Source organism: Natator depressus, chromosome 11, assembly GCF_965152275.1.
Source record: "Natator depressus isolate rNatDep1 chromosome 11, rNatDep2.hap1, whole genome shotgun sequence".
In the NCBI taxonomy this organism is placed as follows: Eukaryota; Metazoa; Chordata; order Testudines; family Cheloniidae; genus Natator; species Natator depressus.
In genome coordinates, this window is record NC_134244.1 from 44,179,022 (window position 1) to 44,200,014 (window position 20,993).

Below are 20,993 nucleotides of genomic sequence, written 5' to 3' on the forward strand. Positions count from 1 at the left end.
ATTACCCCGCACCCCGGCAGGAACAGCTGCCAGGGCAGGAGCCGAGCCTTGCCGTGTCTCAGCCTACCACGCCGCTTGCACGCGTCCAGGCCTGTCCGCCGGCCGGGGCAGGCCGCTGCTGCCTCCTCCTTGCGCGGCCTGCGCCTCCCCCGCTGCTGGGCTGCAGGCTGGGCGGGGGCAGGGTCACCGAATTGGCCGCGCCTCCCGCCCGCTGGGCAGGGAGAAGGGCTTGGCTCTGAATCCCGCTCCGTGGCCGCCGCACTCCAGGCGTCCGCGTCTTGGCAGAGCCCAACCCGCCTCTCCGCTGTCCTGTGCAGGGAGGCAGAGACACCCGGCAGTCGGCGAGCACGGCCCGGCGGAGGAGCCCGCTGCAGCAGCACCCGCCCTGCACACAGCTCAAGGGAGGGGACCCCCCGACCCCAGCCTCTCCGTGCGTGAGGGGACCCATCCTCAGCCAGCCCGCCGCCGGCATCCCCCGGCTGCAGCGACTCCAGCGCGCCGCGCTACCAGGTGGGTGCCTGCAATGGGCAGCGGGGGCTGCAGCCAGCACAGCGCGCCGGCCGGGGCTCCTCGGCCAGGGGCTGGGTGTGTGCGCGCGGAGGGGCCGGGGGGCATGGCGGGCGGGCGGGCGCACATTTCAGGTGACTGCATAGCCTAGGGGGAGCAGGAGGGTGCGCCTGAGGTAAGGGGATGCTGCAGCAGCAGTCCTCCTCCCCCACCCCAGTCGACGTCAGACTGGCCGGGAATTGCAGCTGGATGGAGAATAACTGATGCATGTTACCGGAAAAGCGGAAAGGAGCCGGTGAGCTTCATTGCCTGGACTTCAACAAAAAATCTACGCGGGATCCAGGTGACCTAGCCTCTGAAGTTCTGCATTGTCGCCTTCTGGCATGATGCGCACAACAGAGGGGGCCATGGATGCTTTTTTTTTTTTTTTTATCAGCACATACTGGGACAGAGAGACGCAGAGATGGGGCCCAGGCTGCATTTGCCGGCTCAGACTGGGGCGGACGGGCAGACATGCGCGTGCACACATACAGGCCGTGGCTGCATGTACAGAGCACACACACACAAATGGTTGAATTTCTCAGCTCACACTGAAGACTGAGAGTGCCACACAGACAGCCAAGGGCATGCCTGTGTTTTCCATTTGGCATTGGTTGGGGCAAACACACAATCACTCATGTACATAGGGGCAGGTCTGTTTCAAACTGGTGGGAGATAGATACATTACAATGGCTAACGCCTGACTTTCCCAGTTTCTGTTGGTGGGGTGCCTACACACACTCACGCAGGATGATATGTTTGCATTTCCCAGCTGATGCTGGAAAGGATGATGATGATAGGAATAGTGTTTGCATTGCAGTCAAGATATGTTTCCTGCATAGAGCAAGTTTTCTCACTGCATGCACTATACCACCAGCAAAGCTAGGAATGAAGAAAGATGCTATGCTTGTATCTAATAAAAGAAGCTGGATATGGATGTTTTAAAAGTTGTGGTATGGTACTGTAACAATGGCTGGGATAAACCTCTAGATGAAGCTTAAACATCTGGAACTGGCAGTAGGGCATGATATTATATAACTGACTCAGTGGAAATGAGGCAGAGCCATTTAAAATGTTTCTTCATAAATTGTGTGTGGCTTTTGTTAACATGAATTGTAAATGAAATTTTACTCAGGAAGTTGCTACACTATTACAGACAGTACCTTTTCATTTTTTCCCAACTGGTTCCCAAAAGTAAAAGAATGCCCTGTATTTTTAATTTGTGAGGAGTGCTACAAGAGCATAACAAGCTTCTTGAGTTTGTGCAGATTATTTAAAACTGTGTTTTGGAAATCACTCCCCCAACCCCTAAAGTTCTAATGCTTAACATGATCATCTGACCTGGGTTTTGTCACTGTCCCCCCTTCAGTTATATTTTATAACCACTTCAGCATTCTGGAAGTCTGCACTGTTGATATTCCTATCAAATAAAACAGCAATGCAGATATTATGGACTAATAACCAGTGAAACAGAAGACCTTGCTGTGCTTCTCAAAGTGAATTAGGTTTCCAAGGTCGAACAACAAACTGCAGTGTAACTTGTGTATGTTAACATATTGGTTCAGAAATATTCATGAACCTCACTGGAGGACTAAAGAGAAAAATCCTGCTTAGGTAGGCTTTTAAAAAAATAGAGAATATTCTTCTTCTGCTACTAGTGTATACTCTAAATTATTTATTACTTAAAGTGCAAGAAACTGATTAAATTTGTTCTCCAAATATCCATAGCTGAGTTTTAATGGAACTAGTTTATTTCACTGCATGACTAACAGATTTTCTATTCACTAGATGAGTAACTTTCAAGATGACACTGGCTCAAAGATTAAAGTCTCATCAAATATATTGTATTTTCTTTACAATGTAGTCCTGGTTGGATTGTAATATTTATCATATATAATAACTAGCCTTTGTTCTTATATCCATACCTACCACAATTAAACTTTTAATCTTTATGTAAATAACATGACCTTGACTTTTAGAGGTTACCCAAAGGTGGCTAATATAATCTGAAACAACTGTAATATTTCAGAAATTCAATAAGATGAAATGGTGAAGTCCAATTTAGTGTTACTTGAAGAATTAATGACCAGAGTTTTTTCTTTTCATTTATTAAAGTTGACAGAGGCAGAAGACTTACTACTTCTCTCATATCCATTTTAAATAAATTACATACATTTGTATTGATTTAAGTATCAAGTATGAGGTTTAGTATTTGCATATTTCTTTAGAATATATTTTTAATCAACATCTTTCCAATATAGATAAATGGTAAAGATATATCTGAAAAAAAATTTTCCCCGGTGAATACATAATTGGGACATAATATAGTACTTGTGGTTGAAAAGTACTGTACAGTAGAACCTCGGTTACGAACACCTCGGGAATGGAGGTGTTTTGTAACTGAGCAAAACGTTATGGTAGTTCTTTCAAAAGTTTACAGCTGAATGTTGATTTAATACAGCTTTAAAACTTTACTATGCAGAAGGAAAATGCTACTTTTAACCATCTTAATTTAAATGAAACAAGTAGATACAGTTTCCTACCTTGTCAAATCTTTTTTAAAATTACCCTTTTTGTAATAGTTTACATTTAACACAGTACTGTACTCTCTCTCTATATATATTTTTGGTCTCTGCTGCTGCCTGATTTCATAGCTCCAGTTCCAGATGAGCTGTGTGGTTGACTGGTCAACACTGGTATTCGTAACTCTGAAGATTCTACTGTAGTCGGAAAAAACTCTTTCTCTCCTCTCAGTATCTCTCCAAGCTTTCACCAGTTTCCTTAGCACACTCCTGGCTCTTTATGGTGTTGGCTGCCTCATTTACCATTTGGCCTTTTGTGCTCAGTTGCCTCTTGGAACTGACTTTTTTCTTCAGTCCTCTGATGCTCAAAGGTTCTGATACAACTTTTCTAGACTTCTGATTTTTATCTTGGCTCCATTCCTTTTATCTTCTTTAAGCTTAGGAATGGTTGTACCATGGTAGACCGTTGCTCATCTGTTCCTGTAGAAATACATTTTAATTTTGGATGCTGATACCTGAAGAGCTCTGCTTAACAGAGTATATAATAAAACATTTCAGAATCTTTTAAAAATACAACTTTGTCCACAGACAAATACTAGAACTTATGTAAAAGTAAACTTAATAACCCGTCACACCTAATTATAATGAATATTCCCTACCAACTAACCTCAACTAAAAAGGAAATACAATTCTTTAGTTTCTCCCTGATAGGATACCACACTGAACTGTGGTATTTATTAAAGGGAAGAGCATTCTAATGTTATAGTCCGGCAACATAGGAAGCCTTGCCCCTTCTTTTCACGAGTTTTCCCCTAAAGACAGCATTGCTAATCTCCATGGCCACTTCCTTACTCCAGTGCTAGTGCTTGATGTCAGATGAAGGCAGAATACATTCATAATGCTAATTGTACCTAATTCACTTTCCTTTAGTTTCTTAATCTTGGTGTATTTGTATAGAGAAAGTTCTATAACCACTCTTGGGAGACTGGTTATTTGCTTCAGTACCTTCAGATTTCTTGGGGAGTGAGGGCTTCTGATTCACTTCAGATTGGTTTCTAGGTTTGGGGGAGGCTTCATCTTTGGTTTCTCAGGGTGCCTTCAGCTTCAATTCTTGGGTGTGTAGAAGGTTTTCTCAAATAATTCTGTTATATATGGCTTAAGGTTTCTACGTGTCTGTGCTTTTAGCTCCACGGAACATCTTTATCTCACTAGGGATTGTTTCTCTGTGGAAGGCTAGCTGTCTGGTTCAATATTCCTGTGCTCTTCTACCATCTGTATCAGATTTGCAGTGGGACATGGGTAGGGAAACTGGATGCAGCTCAACTTGTTAAAATGTTTCTACTGTTGTGTGGACTAAGCCTGCCCTGATCAGGGGACTTGCCTTATATACGGAGAAGGGGATAAATTGTTTTAGCATTCCTCTCTCTCCTGAATTTTAATGTTTTCTAGACACCTTTTTCCAAAAGATCATTATGAAAGATTAGGGGTGGTATCCTGGAATTCCTGCAGAGCCCATTTTTCATACGTGTCCTGTGTACTTGTTGTCTGCTAACTTTGAAGTCTGCTGCCCTACTGGAGCGGGGAGAGATGGTTGTTCTTGGAGATGAAGTTGAGGGGGATGCTATTCTGATATGCGGGATTCACCTCTTGTTCCCTAAAGGTTCTCTTGGGTATTTTCCCCTAAAGTTCCTAAGGGGTTGTGGTTCTTTTATCTGAATTTGATTTGCCTCACTTACTTAAAAAGATTCCTACCCTCTGCAATAATAGAATGAGTGTACTCAACCTCTTTCTTTGGTTGAGCATATTTTGCTACAGCAAGGTTCTAGTCCACTAAGCTCGTAGCAAAGGTCCTACATCAGTGTGCAAACCTAAATACATGTGCACAGGGGCTGTAATAGTGTTGAATTATTGACAATTCAGAATGTGGGTTTGATGGTGACTATGGTTAGACAAAAATGAAAAACACTATTAGAAGTTACAGAAATCTGATTTTTTTTATTAACAGTTTCCTTAAGATTTGCATTTAATTGTACTATCTTCAGATTGGGATAATTTTCCAGTTTGTAAATATGAACTTGCAATGTCCAGCTACCTTCCATATAGACTTTGAGGCAGTTGTGACTCATTACTATATACTAGTTCATCAATACTGGTGAATGGAAATTCTGTTATGTTCCTCCACTAGGGAGGTTTGTTACAGTGATGGCAGCAGCAAGGGTCTGAAGGGAATGGGTTTTGAAGTTTCTCTTTGAGGGAAGGATTAAGGGAAGGTTATCAAATGATCTCAATGTGAGTTCCCCAATAGCCAATTAAAAACAAGTCCCATATACCTTACTTTTTTTGTGCACTATTAGATAAAATTAAAGGCAGAGGAAGCTTTCAGGAAAAAGACTTCAACAGGTCAAATACTGTTAAGGACAGGGCTTTGGAGGAAAGCTTGGGCAAAGTGACTGTCCAGATGGAGCTGGTGAGTTTCAGGGCCCCTCTCTTTCAGTTTCTAAAAACTTTCTTGCTTGAGATCTAAAGTTTAAAGCCTTATTGCTACTAACAGAGAAAATGAGAGCAGGGAGGGAATTGGAAGGTTCAGCTTTAAAAACCACCAGAAAGTTAACCTCTTATCTTTAACGTGAAGCTCAAGTCCTGTGAGGAAATTACAATTATATTTTATTAAAGATCAGGAGGATTTGTATAACAACCTTTTAGAAGTGCCCCAATGTAGCAAATAGAATAGCTGTAGTTTTAGAAACCAGATTCAATTATTTGCCTCTTGTTTTCAATTCTCTAGAGCTAGGTTTATTTTACATCTTAAGAAATTACTATTTTTTTCAACACAAAATTAATTTTGTTTCCTGAAGAAATAATATATATTTTAACTTATAGTAAGATAAAAATAAAATGTGAATTAAGTAAGACCTCTAACCAGAGCGGGAAGACTTAAGCCTTCTTAAAGTAACTGATGTTATACAGAATATTATGATTGGGGCTTGAATCAGGCCCTGCTAGCTAGAGGAATAAATTTAATAACCAGAGGCAGATATTGCCCTGGTGAGAAACTCAGCCCTCTTGTCATCCTCAGCTGGAGAGTGTTGGTATTCCTACCAGAGTGCTGTCCCTGGGCACTGCTTAGGGACTCCATCTCTCATATCTGGTAGCTGGTGTCTGAATTTGGCCTTTAGAGAGTGGGGCATGGGGAATGTGAGGAGGAAAAGATGACCTAGCAGGTGCATGAGAACTCTTTTCCCTGACTTATTTAGGGATGACTGAATAGTTAGTTTATGAATCCCTATGATCTCATTCACACAAACAATTCACAGTCCCTGCTTCCCCTCCTACTCCTTCCCCAAAATACTGTAGTGAGTAAAATTCCATCTCACATGAAGGTAATGGTGCTACTTTGAGGATGATGTACTACCTCAGGTGTGAGAGAAAAGGATTCAGATAGAGAATGGCTTGCTCTTCTTTCTCAGGAGAATGGCACTAATCAGGCTGTGCTGAGGTCTGGGTTTTCACCTGCACAATAAAAGCTTCTCCAGTTTTGAGCCCTGAGGAGGGGAACCCTAGCAAAATGGCAGGTGGAAGCTGATTTTCCATGAGTCTAGCTATCAGATTACTGCCAGTTAGGGTGGCTAGCAGCACGGGAAACAAGAAAGCTAAAACCATGGAGATAGGGGGTATAGAAATTAACAAAAATGTACTAGATACAAGAAAAGAAGGTACAATCTGCAGATCCAAAATGGTCTCCATACAATAGCAGCTGATGGGCCAGCTGCCAGAGAAGGTGACCAGTGGTGTGGTAAAGGCAATAGATAAAAGGTGGGAGTTTAGATGTAAAGCAGTTAGTTGGAATCTGACTGTCATTGAGAACACAGCTCTAGCTGACATTGGTGAGGACCCAATAGTTAGGGTCAAGGTGTGATGTGCTAGCATCACATATCTATCCTCAAGGAGAGTAACTGTGTTTTGCTTACATCGGGTCTGTGTTTTTTGTTTATTAATCTATGTTTTATTATATAAACATTTTTTTCAAAAGATGCCTACGTCCTTGTTTTTGCTTTTTTACAAATATTCCAAAAGAAATTAAAATATCACAGTCAATAAAAACAGAAATAAGGGCTCAATATGAAATACAGAAACAGGTGAAATCACACAATGATTCTGATCCACAATACCATCACTGTTGGAAGACTGGTTCCATACTTTCAGAAATTCCGTATGCTTAATGTAATGGTTTTTCCAGCTTGAGATCCCACTTCTTTTCATTTCTCTGTTCCTTTCAGCTAAATGAAGTCTAACTTTCCAAATTCATTTATATCTGAGACCTCTGCTTCTTTCAGGCATAACTCCTGCTGATTGTAGCTTGGTATTAGCTGCCAACCTCTTTTAGTTTTCTTTGGTGCGAAGGACATGATCAAAACCAGGCTGTTCTCTGATTGAAAATTGTAGCATTTCTGTAACAGTCTAAGGCTCTACACTGCATCTATCTGACTATGCAAATCGCACAGACACTTACCCTGTATGTACAGACACAAATGACAGTTTAATGTAGCAGGCTTCTCTCGGTCTCTGCTACTGTTGCTGATGTAATCCGCATGTAAAATCACTGCTCTGTTACCACTTTGACTATATACAGCATGTCATTTGCAGAAGTGATACATAATGCAAAAAATGTATCTTTTTTACTATGAGTTTTTGGAGACATAATTCAGTAGCAATTGCACATTATACAGTGGAGTTGAAGCCCAAACTCGTGACCACTACAAACAGTTGTGTAAGATTCTTCTAAAGAAAAAAGAGAAGAGGGACTTCTGTTGTATTCCTCTAATTAATACTGGTCTTGTTACATTTTCTCATTAAATGTAACTTCAGGACTACTAGGATAGACTGAAATCTAATCAAAAGATTAGGGTTAGAATCAGTCGAACTGGCTAACCCTGAGACATTCACAAGACTTTGATAAATCTGCCTACGTATGTATTATAATTGAGTTTAGGGATATAGAAATAATTTTAAGCTGCAGCTATGATACAAGGTTAGTTAGTACCAGCTGATTCCTATTTCCTCCCTCCAGTGATTCAAAACCTGCTTTTGAAATTTGTAAAATGGTTGTTCGCTCTACTCAGTTGCCAGAATGAATGCAAAGGAGACAACTTGTATATGCATAATGGCTGCTGTCCATCCACCTGTGGAAAGAAAAAATATGCACTACCAGTTTTAAATGTTTATTTCTATTACTAATAGTGTACTTGCAATAGGAGGAAGCAGAATCTATGGCTTTCAAGTTCACAAATTCCACGTCATGATTTTATTTATTTTGGACTATTTTCCTGAGTTTATCAGATTCATGGAACAGTAATGTAGATGTCATTTAGGTGAAGGAGGTGGTGGATGGGATTTTGTTAATTGCTTGATCCTTTTCAAAAGCCTACAGTACCTTTTCTAATTTTGTTCACTCCAGTTTTAAAAGTCCCAAATATGAATGCCACCTCTTGCTTCTCTCAAGGCTTTTCCACGGCTTATAAGAGAACTCACTGCAAGGAACCTTTGTGATATTCAACCCTTTCTAATTTCCTCTTGTTGTTCCTAGTTGGAGCTCCTTTACGATTCTAAATAATTACTCTCCCTACTTGGTGTTTACATTCTTCAAGAGTGTTATTCAGTGTATGAATTCAGTTTACAGAGGGACTGTTATATTCCTGCTATGTGATGTAATGCCTGTGACTATGCAGTTCAAAATTGCCATGGCCTTTATAGCTGCCATCTCATATTGCATATTCACTTATAACTTGCTGTCTACTGTCACCGCACATCTCTTCTGGCATAATTGTTTTCCAGGTTTCTCCCCCTTATTTAAAACTGTTTTGTCTTCCTTTGGGAGGTGTGGTTTGGGGTTTGCCACTCTTCTTAATTTAATATCCTCTGAAGTTGTTAACTCCTTCCTTCAGATCATCATAAATAGAGATGCTAAATAAGATCAAATACCAATCTCTACTGCACTCCCCCCAATTAGATATATTACCACTTTACATTACTCTTTATTGGCCTTCAGCCAATGTTCCTACTACAACGAGCTTGCATTAATTTAAAAAAAATGGATAAGATATACCAGGGGTTCTCAAACTGGACCCCTCAGGGGGTCGTGAGGTTATTACATGGGGGGTCGCGAGTTGTTAGCCTCCACCCAACTTTGCCTCCAGCATTTATAATAGTGTTTAAATATAAAAAACTGTTTTTAATTTATAAGCGGGGGGGTTGCACTCAGAGGCTTGCTGTGTGAAAGGGGTCACCAGTACAAAAGTTTGAGAACCGCTGAGATATACTATTCTTTACTTAAATATATTAACTACTGCATTCTAATAATCCACTAGTAGTATTATCATTTATTTTGTACCTACTACATTTACACGTAATACTTAAGATTATGAAAAATGTTAGTGGGGAAATAATAATTTCCCACTCTTTTTAGTTTATTTACTTTGTACATTTGGTAGCATTTTGTTTATAATTCGGTTTCACTGTTACTCTGTATAATCATTTTCTCATTTGCTAAAAAGATCCTTATAAACATCAACAGGGGAGCAGAAAAACTCTGAACAGGATTTATAAAGAATTACTAAAAATATAATGACATCCTGTTTAAAGGTACTTTATTAGAAACTAAAATAATTGAAATGTGTCAATTTGTGGAAAAATTAAGTTTACAGAGACCCTTTAAGGAGGGATTTGAATTAAGAGAGTGGCTCTAATTGTGTAGTTATGTCAAAAAAGAAATCAAGTTGTCTAGCACGATCCATTCTCTATAAACCATACTACTTTTTAGTACACGGTCCATTATCTTCTCAATGTTGGATTTATTTTTTTCTATTTGTGAATAAAATTCCCGATGAGAACATGCAGGCTAACTTATTTATGTGGTAGCATGAAGAATTGGTCAATGTTTTAGGCCTTTTATAAGCATGGTTGTAAAAACTTATTCTAAGATCCACTTCGGACATAAGTGGTGAAATCCTGGGACCATTGATGTGAATGGGAGCTTTGCCGTTGACTTCACTGAATTTCACCTAATTAAAAACAGATTTAGTCATTTTAAGGCACTAAATATAAGAAAAGGTCTTTGTATAAACAGCATCTACTAAAAATAAATATTTTGGCAATTAATTAGGACCTGGTTTAATAAGCATTATTTATTTACTATACTTACGGATACCACACATCCTGGGTGCATAATTACATGGCAGAAATAATAAGGAAATAGGATATAAAAACTGTTTGCAAATAATAATAAGGATCTGATATAGGTCATAATGAACCCAAACTCAGAAAAATAAAATAAAAACACTTCTCAACTTATATGCCTTTTATATAATATATTACTCCTGGTGGAATTCTACGCCACTGTGCATGCACAGAATTCATGTCCCCCGCAGATTTCTTTGCTTCCCTGCAGAAAAATGACTTTCTGACAGGGAAGCAAAGGGAAGCTGCAAGAGCAGAGTCACGCACCACTCCCTAGCTGCACAGGTACATTTTTTTCAGGCACCTGGAGCAGCCACTGAGAGGTAAATCACTGCTAGGCTGGGGATACCCAGCCAGTGCCTCCTACCCTGAGCCAGGATTAGCTGCGAGTCCCAGCTGGGCTGGAGGCAGGAGGATGGGACTTCCTCTTCCCCTGCAAGGAGTGGCTGGGGCTGTGTCAGACCCACCCCCAGAAACCTCCACCAGCTGCAGGAAGCTCAGCGTCTTCCCCTGCTTCCTGCCCCCATTGCTCCTCAGCTGCGGGGTGAGGGGTCACGGTATAGGGAGCTGCTCCCCTATCCATCCAGCCCCCATGCATCTGGACCTCCCGTACCCAGACACTGCCCCCCAAGACTCACCTGGTACATCCGGAACCTCCAGCCCTCCGTACCCGAACCCCACCCCATTGAACCTCAGCCCCTCCTCTGGAGCACCCTGCACTCCAGGCCCCCACCCCTGTACCCAGACCGCCCCCCAACAAGCCCCGCCCCACCCCCTGCACCACCCTGAGCCCCCAAATCCAGACCCCCACACCACTGACCCCCAGTTAGCTGCACCCAGAACCCTACCCCACCAAGCCCCACTCCCCCAGCACTCAGATCCCTCTGCTGATCCCCAGTCACTTTCACCTGGAAGCCCTGGCAGAGTCTCCTTGCCCTTGCACCTGGACCCCACCCAATAAGCCTCTGTGCATCCAGATCCCCCCACACCTAGACCCCACACTGAGCTGCCTGCACCCAGGGTGTTTCAGGGGCAGGTCCAGGCCTTGTGCTGTGTCAGGGTTGGATGCAGCTTCACCACTGAGTCCGTGTTCCTGGGGTGGGGAGGCTGCAGGGTGATCTCCCACCTTTGTGCAGCCAGTGGCCTGTGCTCCCCACTGCCATGCTGGAGCCTCTGCATTTATTTGTTGACAAATAAAACTGGCAGAATTTTAAAATAGTGTGGATAATTTTTATTTTTTTGGCACAGAATTTTTATTTTTTGGCACAAAATGCCCCCAGGATTAATATATAGTGAGGTGAATTAAAGATGGTAGGCCAAATCTTCAGTTGTCCTAAATTGGTGTGTAACTCCAGAAAGGCTAACAGAATTATACTTTTTTTACAGCAGCTTTGGATCTGGCTCGGAGTGTCTATTTTAACTTTGGATTTTTTAGCATTAGTTGGTGTAACTCAGACTCTTAACACTATTGTAAAAGTCCATAGTATCTCACAGTAAAGCAAGTGCTGTTTCTTGGCATCAGAACATGTTTTCAGTGGTTGCTGTACAGTTTTCTTTCTTTTATTTGTTCTCCTCTCATTTCATTTGAGTTGTGGACATTTTATAAGTTGTAAGAGATGTGAGTTTTATGCTGGGAAGTGATAATGTGTTTGTGGGTGGTATGACAGTTTTATTCCATTTCATATATTCCAATGTTTCTGGCAGCTTTACCACGTTGAAAAGTTGGCTGAAACAAATTGCCGTATATGCTGCAGGTATCTTGAATTTGCACCTCTTATTGTGTACTTCTAAAAATGATCTTGGTTAATTAGAATCTAAAAATGTGTCAAAAGGGTGTGATGAGGTATTTCAAAAACAAAACCTTAAATGAATCTGTTTATGGACTGCAGTTACTTGCTGTCTGCAAAAAAGATCTTTTAGCTGTTTGTACTTAAAGTCATTCAGATAATCTTAATTCTCATTTGCTTAAGAAATTTCCAAATATCTGCACTTGTTGACAAATTAGATAAGAAATAATGGCTAGTATTCAAAACAATTGATAAAATTCAGCTTGAAATATATGCAGACTCTGAAAGATATTTTATTATATAGAAATCCATTATAAACAAAACTTTAATGGAATCACTGAGATGTACACATAACCAATATGAGTAACTGTGTTTATCTTTGTTATAGTTTTCCTTGTCCTCTTTCCCCCTTCTCCTATTATTATGCTCATTCCTACTGTCTTCTTTAAATTTAGGCCCAGATCTTGCAGTACACTGATGGATCACATACATGGTAGGAGGGACCTTAGGATCTGATCCCGCAGACACTTCAGTTGAACTGCTCATGTGAGTAAAGTTAAGCAAATATGTAAATGTTTGCAGGACTGGGGCCTGAGATTATGAAATCATTGGGGCAAGGGCAGGTCTTTTTAATAGATTCAAGGATATTAAGGTCAGAAGGGACCATTATGATCATCTAATCTGACCTTCTGCACAATGTAGGCCACCAAATCTCACCCACCCACTCCTGCAATAAACCTCTCACCTATGTCTGAGCTATTGAAATCCTCAGATCATGGTCTTTTATTTGTTGGGTAGTAAGCTTTTGGGTGTTGTGTACAAAAATAATCACAAACTGGATGAAGTGTTAGGGGTCAATTCTGCAGTCGTTGCTTAAGCAAAACATCCTTTGATTTTAATGGCAGTTTTGAAGAGTTGGTCACACATTCCTTATGTTTTTGTAAACTGACTGAAGGGAGAATGATTAAAACAACCCTCTCCAAGCAACCACAAATTCAGTACTAGAGCCGACTAAGCTATATAATAATACTTCAGAGGTACTTTTGTATGCACTTTCCCACTGAGTGGGATTGTTTAGATTGTAGTATAAAGAATTTCTTTACATTTTATAGATTATGAGGTGATTGATTAATGAATCAATTATTTGTATAAATTAGAAACTCCATATGGTAATTTATTGGATCACTGAAACATTCAAAAGTTGCATCCCGGCATATCAAAAGTTCATTAGCAAACAAGGTTAAATTGTATGTTTCCAAAATTATTCACTTAATCCTCATAAGTATATCGCCCTACCAAACAGCAGAGTTAAGTATTTGATCAGTTTAGATTAAAGTGATCATTTACTACTTAAGGAGCCTCAGTGTCTGGGCTGTAAAAGTACATTGCACCTCCCTCTCTTTCTCTTGTGTACATGCTGAGGAGACACCCGTCTTCAAAAATTGTTGTGAAAACCCTCAGGAGGGTTTACCATTAGTGTCACATACAGGTCTTTAGGTGACCTAATCATCTAGAGTCAATAAATGTGTCAGTTCCACAGAGGAGAGAGGTCTCAATTTCTTTTTGTTTTTGCATAATTTTGTTTTTCACATACTGGAGTAGCAGTTCTTCTACACACATAGTTACAGTCTTGGCATTCAGATCCTGTTTATTACTGAATTCTGTACAATAAAACATGATTACACACACAAGAGTTGTGTGTTTCTCAGGTTCTCTCTCTGACCATCTTCAACACCTGTGTAATGTGCTGAACTCATCTTATGCTCCTCCTCTCGGGCAGGACTTACAGATCTCAAAAGAACACTGGTGAGTCCCATATGTATAGAGCCCTGTGCAGATACAAAAATGTGGATCTGCATCCGATGCACATCCACCAGGGTCAACCCGCGATCCAACCTGCGATCCGCTAGCTGTGTTTTACCTGTATCCGCATCTGCGCCCGCAGCAGCAAGTCATCTCACAAGGGCTAGCAGGGGGAGTGGGGGAAGGGAGTGAGTGGGGAGGTGGGGTCTTGCAGAGAAGAGGCAGCGTGAGGATGGGGTCTTGAGGAGAAGGGACAGCATTGGGGAAGGCTGGGGGGAAGGGGTGTCGCATTACGTGCTGCTCCTGAGGGCTCGCGAGCGATGGCACACGGCAGCAGCAGTGCGTTTTTCATCACAGTGAAGTGAAGGAATGGGGGCGCCAGGGCCCCGCCTACTCTAATATCTGTGGCGGGGGGCGGGCCCTGCTGCCCAGGAACTGGCGAGCCCAGGACTGGGAGCACGGCTAGTGCTGCCTGGCCAGGCCATGGTAGGGATGCTGGCGCTGCCCGAGGGGCCGAGCTGTTGGACAGGAAGTGGTGCGGTGAGTGGGTGCTGGACAGTCCCGACTCTGGCCTGCTGCCCAGCCACTGGCTGCCAGCTCTGAGCGTGCTGAGCCCCCCAGACTGCCTGAGCTGGACGCTGCAGGCCAGGCGCCTCCAGTGAGTAGAGCCCTGCGAGGTTGTATCTGTATCTGATCTACTAACTGCAAAAATGGTTCGCAGATATCCGCATCCGTGGATGTGAAGTGGATATCCGGGATTTGCAGGACTCTACATATGTAATGCTAAAAGATGGGGAGAGAAAAGTCTTCAGCTCACAAGTAGCATAAAACTGAACAAGTAGCATAAAATTGGAGCGGGTAGCATAACGGTGAAAAATTTCATTAAAATATTTTTACTAAAATTTGAAAACCAGTTACTACTTATTCATACAGCAATGCTGGGTGGCATGGTATGGAATGCATTTTTAATAATGACTCTGGACATTTTTTAGTCTTTTATAAAATTTGGAGAGAATATTTCCAGTATTGTATTCCAAAATAATTGCTTTATGCAGTAATTGTATTGGGATTTTTACATGTAATTTTTATTAATAGTAATGGGAATTACACAGGTAATTCTTTGATAAACTATATGGCAGAACACAGTTATGCACACATCTATTCAGGGGACACCATCATAGGGCCTGATCACATCACCCACGATATCAGAGGCTTGTTCACCTGCACATCTACCAATGTGATATATGCCATCATGTGCCAGCAATGCCCCTCTGCCATGTACATTGGCCAAACTGGACAGTCTCTACGTAAAAGAATAAATGGACACAATCAGACGTCAAGAATTATAACATTCAAAAACCAGTCGGAGAACACTTCAATCTCTTTGGTCACTCGATTACAGACCTAAAAGTTGCAATATTGCAATAAAAAAACTTCAAAAACAGACCCCAGTGAGAGACTGCTGAATTGGAATTAATTTCCAAACTGGACACCATTAAGTTAGGCTTGAATAAAGACTGGGAGTGGATGTGTCCTTATACAAAGTAAAACTATTCCCCCCTGCCCCCCCGTTCCTCACATGTTCTTGTCAACTGCTGGAAATGGTCCATCTTGATTATCACTACAAAAAGTTTTTTTTCCTCTCCTGCTGGTAATAGCTCACCTTAACTGATCACTCTCGTTATAGTGTGTATGGTAACACCCATTGTTTCATGTTCTCTGTGTATATAAAATCGTTCTACTGTGTTTTCCACTGCATGCATCCAATGATGTGGGCTGTAGGCCACGAAAGCTTATGCTCAAATACATTTGTTAGTCTCCAAGGTGCCACGAGTACTCCTGTTCTTTTTTCAATGGTGAAAGGGTAGTGAAAAGGTGGTGTGGCTTTTCTAGCCACTGGCAAACCAGGAAGCGAGGCACCTTATTTCTGATCTCCTATAAGACGTGTTAGATTGTTGGGAAGACGCACTTAGAAAATCATTTTTTTTATATAGTTAACTAATTTTAAACAACTACAAGCTTTCTGGTAGATCCAGCAACAAAGAATGGTCCTGTTGGATGTTTGCCATAACTTGTGGCTGAGTGTTGGTGTTAAAGTATAGCATGGTCCTTGTCTTGTGGAGGCTTGGCACAGCGGTTATAAATATACTCCCTGACACTTTAGAAATAAAAGTCCACAAGTGGGAGCAGTTACATCCACCATATAGTGAATCTGGTGATATTGCTAAATACTTCATCACCTTTTGAGAGGCTGTGCCTGCTCCATGCAATTCCTGATGATCAAAAGATGACCACTTTGGGTGCAAAATTGACTGGGAGAGCTTTGGACATATTCAATAAGATGCCAAAGGGTGATGCTTCCAATTATGGTAAATTTAAGGAATTGGTTTTGAAACAGTTTCAGATTACACCAGTAAAACACACTTTTAGAGTAAAATTTAGAAGCCTTAAGAGAGGGGCTGGATTAAATAATGTGGCTTATGTGAAGCAAATGAGAGAGCTACTGGATAAGTGGGTGAGGGGAAAAGGTATTATAAACTTTGAAGGAATGTGTGATTTGGTTGCTCAGGAACAGTTCCTGAATATGTCTAATGATGATGTAAAGCAGTGTTTATGGGATTCAAAGGTGGAAACAGCCAATGAACTTGCAGTTTATGCTGATAAATTTGAGCAATCCCAAGTACCTAGTAGGAATAAATCACAGGCAGAGGGGTTAAAGGTCCCCATTTTACCCCTGGGATGAAGGAAGGTGGATGGGAGGCTGGATGCTCACTTTCCCCAAGTTCATTCCTCCAGTCCTTGTCCCAAATCTCCTGTAAAAGCAGAAGAGTCCAGAAGCTGCTATCGTAATTCCACTGAGCACCTGAGGAATAAATGCCTTGTGCTGAGTGGGAACAGGCAGCAGCCAACTCATGGAAATGCTGTTACCCAGAGTACAGAGGCACCTCAGGCAGTTGCCACTTATCACATAGAATTTGTAAAGGTTGCCACTGCACAGCCAGGCAGTAAGCACATGAAGGCTATCAGAATAAATGGCAAGGAACTCCCTGCATGGAGAGATACTGGTGCAGAAATCTCTGTGGTCAGGATAGACCTGGTTCAGGAGAAGGACATACTGCCAAGACCAGATGGCAGAGCTTTTGTTAGTAGGAGGTCTCAAAATCCTTGTGCCTTTGGCTAGAGTGCACATGGAAACTGGGGATTTGCAAGCTGAAAAACCATTGCTGCAGTCCCTCAGAATCCTACACAAAATCTTTTGGCGAATTACTTTTTTAATGTGGCTAGGGCTGTCCAGGGGTCTATCAGAAGCCAGGAGGAATCTTGTGCTGAACCCCAGTGTGAAGGAGCAAAGCTACAGAAACTGCTGAGGAAATGGGAGAGTGTCTCTTTAATTCCTCTACAGCCCTGCAAAGCAATTTGCTACCAAAGGTGGAGTTCTGTAAAACTAGCTCCGGTCATGCGGCTTTCCCCTCAGGGGATGGGAGTGTTTTGCCTGACAGTAGGGAGTCTCAGAGTAGCAGCCGTGTTAGTCTGTATCCGCAAAAAGAAAAGGAGTATTTGTGGCACCTTAGAGACTAACAAATTTATTTGAGCATAAGCTTTCGTGAGTTACAGCTCACTTCATCGGATGCATACAGTGAAGTGAGCTGTAGCTCACAAAAGCTTACGCTCAAATAAATTTGTTAGTCTCTAAGGTGCCACAAGTACTCCTTTTCTTTTAGCAGGGAGTCTGTCCAGATTGCTGGCTGCCAGGAAGTGGCAGTTAAGCAAGGAACAGAACTCACTCTATAATGCATGGGAAAATGTGTCATAGCAGAAAGCCCAGAGAAAGGGGGTGGAATCCTGGGGACCGCTGCGGTGGTTAAGGATTCTGTGGACTCTGTGACTGGAGGCAAACCCAATTCAAAGAGGGAAGAGGGTACAAAGCTTACCAGTGAAGGGTCTGTTTCTGCTGTTAGCTGTGAGCCCACGGCTGAACAGGGGGCAGATTCCGCTCTAGAGAACACAGGTGTGTGCCTTAGAGGGTGGCCCGGAGAAAGATGTAAGAAGGAATGTGGGGGAGTATAGGAGTGTCTCCCCACTTATTACAGGAGAGGGTTTTCCCAGGAGAAATTTGCTGGATCTGCATCTGCACTCCTAGGTGCCTCACTGGTGGCTCAGGTTTTAACAGAGAACTGTGTAACTGACTTCCCTGAGGGGAGCAGCCATACAGCTGACCTCTGGGGAACAGAGAGAGGGGTGACCAAGGGCACCCCAGTCCAGGTTCCACTATTGAAAAATGTTTGTACTTGAGAAAACCGACTTTGTCCTTTTAAGGTGGGGGCTGGAGGGTGGATTCTTCACATGGGCTTAACCCTGGAGAAGAAATGCAAATCCACAGGGTGTAGGCCAGTAACATACAAGGTCCCCATACACCCTTTCCTTCAGGGTGGATTTGATTTAAATCAAATTGATTAAAATCACTAGTCAGGAAGACTCGATTTAATCATGGATTTCTACATAAAAGTGCATTTTTGTGGCTGTTACAACCTTAATACATACCAATATTCTTCACAACTCAGAGATAGATGTAGGTTTCATTTTTAGAAGGTACACGATATACATTTTTAAAGTGATTTATTTTGAAAACTTTTCAGATTAGTTTTACATCTATATCAGAAAATGAATGATTGTTTGGTTATTTCATTTAGCAAAGGTAATTGAAGCAGATATTTATGAAGTCGTTTGAGGTGAACTATCTCCAATTCAACAGATTAATCGTTAATATTTGGGGGATTTTCTTGCTATCCTGTATTAGGAGGAGAACATCACCTGACAGACATTTAAATTGTTTTATTTAACTAAAACAACAATGTTATGTATTCTGGATTTTTTTCTTCAACAGAAAACACATAATATTTTAACAAAACAAGCATATGAATTTTTTAATTTAGTTAAACATCCAAGTTTTTTAAAATCAGGTTTGTTTTTGTTAAAATTGTTTTTAACTAAAATAGTTAAATGAAATCTGTTTTAAAAAACCCCGAAATTAAATAGACTGTGTCAGTGAGGTCAACATGAGCAACTTAAAATATTGGCTTCTGCAGCTAACTCGATCATCTTCACCTTCATTTTCCTGTTTGTTCATAATCTGGAAAAGAAAAACAAGCTTTCCTGATTTTTCAGGTCCCAAACGATTTCTCACTTTGGGATGAATTAGTCCAAAAAAAGAAAGTATTCTTTCTACACTGGCAGAAGAAGCTACTGCTGTTAAAAGTGAGATTATCACTTCAACTGTCTCTGAATCCAAGTGCTTAAGTGACTTCCACCAATTCACTGGTGTGACTTTCTTTAAAACATTATCAGCAAACATATATTTCTTGAATGGTTCACCCTTAGCTCTGAAGTTTATTATAGTTGGCATTATGGAGGGATGATTGCTGGATGTCCATGTCATAGCCAACTCCTCTTCTTCAGCAGTTAAGGTTTGACCCTGGTACTGAGTATTGAGAATTTTTGCAAGAAAATGAGCTGGAGATAGTGCTTGTCCCATTCGTTTTTTTAATGCTTGTAATTTAACTCTGTCATTGAATATTTCTCTTTTCAACATCTATCTCAGTTCCTTCCAAACTTCAACAGCGTCAGCAACAAAACTGCTATTTCCCTGCATTTTGTTCAAGGCTCCAGAAACTTCAGGGTTCTTAGCATGTGTTCAACATTTCTCTTCAGCCCAATGGTGAGAACTTTGACTGTGACAGTGCCATCTATTTTTTCACGATTTTGTTCATAAACTGTCATCAGATTAGGCCAGTTCTTGATATCGTGCTCTAAACAGTCCACTACTGAGTTCCATCGCACGTCTTGTGGGAGAGTTCGCTTGGTTCCTCCCACTTTTTTCAGAGCGGCTGCTGCAAAGTGATTGTTATGGAAGCATTCTGCAATTTCAACAACATTTGCCCTTTATTTCTGGAACACAAATGAGCACTGCAACCGTATGTTATTAGCTTGGGACTCTCTTCACTCTCTTCTAAATAATTTCTTCTCATCTTGAACACGTTTGCAGAATTGTCTGTGACCAAGCTGCGTGCTAGACATTTGGATTTTTTTCCCCACAGTATGTTATAGCTTTTACTGTTACTTCTTGTTAGTATTCTGCTGTGTGTGCATTTCCTGATGTATCAGTTGTTTCTGTAAGGAAGACATTCCCTTCTTCTGTTGTCACACAAGCACATACAACAAGATCATTGTGGACATTGCTCCACCCATCAAGACTCAGGTTAACAATTTCATCCTCTAGACCTTTTGCACACTGCTCAATTTCTCTTTCATACCCTTGATCCAGCAATTTTCCTGCAACATCTGCTCTGTTGGGTGGACTGTATCCTGGTCTTAATGACTGAACCATGTTAATGATTCTCAAACATATGGAAAAGGAGAGTGGGTTCTCAAACATATGGAAAGGAGAGTTTGTTACATAAACAAACCAGGCAATTTTTTCATCAATTACCTCTTTGTGTAATCTGCTGGTTCTTATGACAAATTTATCTATGGTTGTTTCTCGATGATGCAGATTTTTTTTTTTTCTTTTTGCTACAGGTGATATGCTGTGGCTATGTGACATACATGATGTGACTGAAACACTATCATTGGCAGATAACTCAGAAACTATAGAAAATGATGGTGACCTTGAAGGTGGATAGTCTTCAGAATCCTGTATGTTGAGGATGGATTCTCCTAAACAAAATAAGTCAATGCAGTTATTTAATTATTATTACCATATTGCTCATTTAGTATTACTCATTGCCAGGGCCGTCCCTAGCTATTCTGGGGCCCTATGCAGACCCCCCGTGGGGAGTGTGTTTGGGGCCCCAGGCCTCTGCTGAGGGAGCAGGGCTGGCTTGGGGGACGGGGGGAAACCACCCTCCAGCACTCACCGGCAGCGTGGCTGGGGCTGGGGTGCTGCACTTCCCGCCACGGGTGAGTGCAGGTCCAGCCCTGCTCGCACTGCTGAGAGGAGTGGGGGCAGGGCTGGGGCAGGAAGAGGTGGGGCTGGGGCTGGGGTAGGGTCAGGAAGAGGCGGGGTTGGGGCAAGGACCATGGGGAAGAGGCGGAGCAGGGGCTG

General features: G+C 41.8%; 1 protein-coding gene across 3 annotated transcripts in view; it reads left to right on the top strand.

The window, feature by feature from the left end:
* The first annotated feature begins 207 nt into the window (after positions 1-207).
* OSBPL6 (oxysterol binding protein like 6) overlaps positions 208-20,993 on the top strand; it is a 247,104-nt gene continuing 226,318 nt past the window's right edge. For all 3 annotated transcript variants that reach the window (XM_074967668.1, XM_074967670.1, XM_074967671.1), the window contains exons 1-2: positions 208-510; positions 12,544-12,634. The gene's annotated coding sequence lies outside the window, so the exon portion shown is untranslated. The remainder of the gene's footprint in view (positions 511-12,543; positions 12,635-20,993) is intronic.